This window comes from Acyrthosiphon pisum, chromosome A1 (assembly GCF_005508785.2).
Source record: "Acyrthosiphon pisum isolate AL4f chromosome A1, pea_aphid_22Mar2018_4r6ur, whole genome shotgun sequence".
Classification (NCBI taxonomy): Eukaryota; Metazoa; Arthropoda; class Insecta; order Hemiptera; family Aphididae; genus Acyrthosiphon; species Acyrthosiphon pisum.
In genome coordinates, this window is record NC_042494.1 from 97983524 (window position 1) to 97988473 (window position 4950).

The window sequence follows — 4950 nt, forward strand, 5'->3', positions numbered from 1 at the left end:
TGTAAAATGTAACTAAAAATGAATGAATCTATTTTTCGTGTTTTGTACCAATCTATAATCTTGAATCTAGATTTTCGTAAAATTGTCTTCATTCTTCATAAGAAATAATATGTGGAAGTTATTCGTAGTTTTTTTTTTACTCAATATGCATGAATTTATTGCTCAACTATTCAGAATATTAAAACTCATTACCTAAATCAAGAGCCTACCTTAATTAGATATTTTTTAATAATAGGTAATGAATTACCTATTCTAATATTTTGTATATATTAATCAAGGATTTAATTATTTTTCGCTATTGAAAACCAAACCTGCAGGAACCACTCTCAATGCTAATGATTAAAGCAAATTTTCTACTCTAAAAATTAATGGCAGACACCAAGAAAAAAAGCATGTAAGTGGATGTCGTTCTGCTGTACAGTAGGTTACAAGTGGCTCACTGTATTATGGATTTTATTAAATTTGAATTCAATGATATCATACAACGTATACGAAAAACGATTCTTAGCGGAGATGGTTTGTAAGTCTGGATATTTTATATTGTTATTATATTTTATTATAGCCTGTAAGTTGAATTAAAATTACAACAAAATAACTAAAATTTTTATTTTTATTTTTATTTGTATTCGTTTATATGGTGATAAGCTAAGTGTTAGAAATTAAAATTCCATTTTTAGCGGTTTTTTGTAATTTTTCAGTGGTTTTTCACGTGGCATTAAATAACTATTGAGAAAATCGAAAAATGACCTCTTTAAAGTACCATCTTGACCCAATTTGCTAAAAGATAAGATACTATATGTTGAAATCGAATCACTCCTTCTGGTAGAAATGTTGTATACAGGTTAAAAAAAAAAATCAATTAGTAGACAGTAACATATATTATTATATACCTATTAAATAAAAAAATATTTTTGAAGTCACGGGTTTAATATTTTGTTATTAATTACATCTCCGACGGCTCCAAAATGTAAAGCGAGATTTTGTTATCAATGTGATTACCAAAAACAAAATTTCCAAATTTTTATATCCGCAAATATTATGTAACTTTTTTTGTAATAATAACTTGTAGTTATAATAGTTATAATATAACTGCATATTATGCATAAATACTTAACATTTCAATATGAATTGGTCCTAAGGTTCTATTAAGTTCCAATCAATAGTTAAATTAATTAATTTTATATTTTATTTTACTTTATATTATTATGTAAAATCAAAACGTTTAAATATCATATTTTATGACTGTACGAATATTAAATTCAAAATAAATCATATTATAGACATCAGCATTAAATTATAAATTTTAAAATATAATATTTTATCATATTATTGTTTTATAAAATAAAAATTAATAATAAATAGATAGCAAACACTAGGTATGGAGTAGTATAAAACTTATAGCCTAACTCGTGGCGAAGTGTATTAAGCAAAATGAGTGCCGTGTCATTACATCCTGTTCATTGTTTTTTTATTTTATAATCGTGAGTTATTTAAATACTTAATATTATTTGATTGTGTAAATAATTTTTTTTTTGTTTATTTTAACTGAAATTTCATTATATTTTATTGACATAAGCAAAACAAAATACTTCAACATTAAAATAATTGAATAAAAAAATATTATAGTTTGTACAATGACGTAGGTCATTTCGTAGTGTTATCGAAATCATCGATTTATAACAAATAAACTTAAACTATAAAATACAACGCTACTCTTTTACAGCAAGCACAATACCATTTGCTCCACCGGTACTGCCATCATGTATGTTACATTTCAACTAAAACGGAAAAAATATAGCTAATTTATTGGGTAATTATATTTTATTTATAAAAATTATAATTTTAAGTTAATAATTGGTTTTGGTAAGTCATAATGCTTAATCATGCACGGTGAATATATTTTATAAAATTATTTAATTTTAATCAATTTAAATTTAGATTGATTTTTGTTTTTATACATTTCAAGCTTTAGGTCTCGACACTAATGTGATCGTTTTAACTATTTTTCTTACTTACTAGTAGTATTACCTAACAGTCTCTAATAATATGTTTGTACATTTTTATACTATCCAACATTTTTGATTTGTTAATTGTTAAGTCAATTGACGCTCCGATAGGATTTGACACGGAAGCTTATGGTTGTTTTACAGATATTAATTATTACCTATTTTCTCTTACCACTTGAAACAAATATTTAAGTTTATTTTATTAAATGATGAACGACATTGTCATAAATATTGAATTCAAAAATTGGAAACAAATGCTCAGCATAACTAAAATAAATTATTTGTACGCTATAATTAACTACTAGAATGAGAACACATTCATTTTATTAAACTAAAAAAAAAAAATATTCTCAGAACTAAACTACTAGATAAGTAAATATTTTTTTAGCAAATAATAGATGAAATATATGAAAATAGTTCTGACTCAACGATATATATTAAAATAAATTAAAATAAAATATTTAAAATAAATTTTAATGTACCATCCGGGGTCCCGCAAGGAGATCAACTCTCTACTCTACTTTTTAATATTTTTATAAATGACATTCCGGATGTCATAGAAAATTCTCGTGTTTTTCTTTTTGCAGATGACCTTAAACTGGTAAAAATAATTAACAATCAAGCTTGACTTACAAAACTATATTGATAACATTCAATCATGGTGCTCAACTAATCATGGTGCACCTGTTATTAAACATAGACAAATTCAAATTTATGCGATTTACCCTATTCAAAAATGTCATCGATTATAATTATCATATTTCCGGGACTGATATTGAATTATTAACAAACTTTTAAGACCTAGGTTAGGTAGCGAAAAATAATTAAATCCTTGATAAATATATACAAAATATTAGGATAGTTAATTCATTACCTATTATAAAAAAATATTTAAATAAGGTAGGCTCATAATATAATGAGTTTTAATATTCTGAATAGTTGAGCAAGAAATTCATGCATTTGAGTAAAAAAAAAATGACCTCCACATATTATTTCTTATGAAAAATGAAGATAGTTTTACGAAAATCTAGATTCAAGATTATAGATTGGTACAAAACACGAATTTAATTCATTCATTTTTAGTTGCATCTTACATTTATTTAGTCGTTAACGAGCTTGTATTCAATTGTCACAAGATGTTTTAATTATATCCTTTACTTTGATATTCAAAAATACTCAATTTGTTAAGATATTTTTTTATATTTGTAAAAAAACAGTAATTACAGTATTAATTGTATTTAGACATTTGAAAAACAATTGTATTCTCTTAGTCATGAGAGAAAATTAAAAATAATATAATTGTTAAGACACTAGGACATATCATATAACGCCAGCAATTATAATTTATATTTGATATTGTTATTATAATCCACTAACATTAAATGCCTGTACAGGTTAGGTCACTAGGTATATGTATCAAAATTGTCAATAAAGAGTATAACATTCACTTCTCAAATTATTTTCCTCTCACAATACAATAGTCTCAATAGTTATAATGAGTAAGAAATCAATAACACCTAACATTACACCACGAATAAAAAATATTATATTCAGTTAGTACAATTCCTGTACTATAATTTTAAAAGGTATTTCTTTTTATTGTTTAATTCGTGGCAACGATAGCCATTAGTTTTTGAAGTTAAACTTCTTTACGCAGGGTAGTGAGGAAAAAAAACGAACGGGCGGCCGAACGAACGCCGATCGTACGAATGCCGATCGTACGAACGCGAACGCGTACATGTCCGTGTGCGCAGCCGCGGATTGTCGTAGCTATATTTTGTAAATGGCTATGGGTTGTGGGCGGCACATGTACTACATACCGAAAGTTAACCCCCTCTTTTTTGATTTAAGTATATCTCGGTCCGGTTTCAACATGGGTACCCCGTTTTACCACGAAAAATTTTGTCATTAGACCCTCTGAAAAGCCCCCACATAGTCGGTGTACTTTTGACCCCCCCCCTCAAAGTTATTTCGGAAAAACTCGAGGTGTCGTCCCATGTTTCTGAAACTCAAGCTTTCTTATAGTATGTAGGTCGGTGATGAAATTCGGCGTCTTGTGTCGCGACTGTACGAAACGTTTTTCCCCGTCTTCCGGGGTCCCGAAAGTTCAAAATTTGCGTTTTTCGGGGTTTTTCTGCATGGACACTTTTTTTTCGGCACGTCGAGCCGTTTTTGTAGTCGAACCTTATAGAGGGCTTTGCGCTGATATCGGAACCGATATCAACGTTATTCGACTTTTGGTTAGGGAGCTATGATTTATATAGTGTTTTTTGTTTTTTAAACAACTATATTAAATGAAATGATTTAATGAAGAGAAAAAAATTATTTACGATATATCGATAATGTTCAGTCGCAAATGTACGTTTCGTATTTCAGTTATCATATGCCAATCATAACTACTATACCGATTGAGCAAAAATGATAATCGATCATTAGAATAAAAAAATAAAAAAATAATCTAAAAAATATAATTTACATTGTTGCTTTTCTTTCTTTATTATCCTCATTCCTCTAGTCTATCCATGCCTTTCTTTCTTTTTCACTCACTCACGTGTAGCGTTAAAAAGAAGTTTCACTTCCCGCGCGCGTACTGGTAACACACACACACTTTTTTTAAATTACAAATACTTTAAGATCATATACATTTTTACATTTTTTTTAAACATTTTATAATTTTAGCAATAATTATCAAAGGTGGAAGATGATCAGTTGTTGCGTGTTATTCGATTTTGTCTTTCATTTTCATATTTCTTAAGCGCAAAAGTCTGTAAAAATGTGTTTCACCGTAGGGGGTACAGCAACTGGTACTTATATTAAATAATATTTTATGTTAAAATCGTATATTATAATTTATAATATTATTATATTAAGTAATTTTAGATTCTGAGCGGAGCGAGGGAGCTATTGTTTTTACAATGGTGCAGTGGCGTACTAACGGGGGGGG

General features: G+C 27.7%; 1 protein-coding gene across 6 annotated transcripts in view; it reads left to right on the top strand.

The window, feature by feature from the left end:
- Window positions 1-4950, top strand: part of LOC100160869 (beta-1,4-N-acetylgalactosaminyltransferase bre-4) — a 54472-nt gene that overhangs the window by 7236 nt on the left and 42286 nt on the right. For 4 of the 6 annotated variants that reach the window (XM_003244001.4, XM_029487870.1, XM_029487871.1 and 1 more), the window contains exon 1: window positions 1689-1810. The exons of 1 other annotated variant lie outside the window; for it this stretch is intronic. The gene's annotated coding sequence lies outside the window, so the exon portion shown is untranslated. Of the gene's footprint in view, window positions 1-1688; window positions 1811-4950 lie in introns of those variants that run through there. One more of the 6 variants, XM_029487869.1, reaches the window with a different exon arrangement.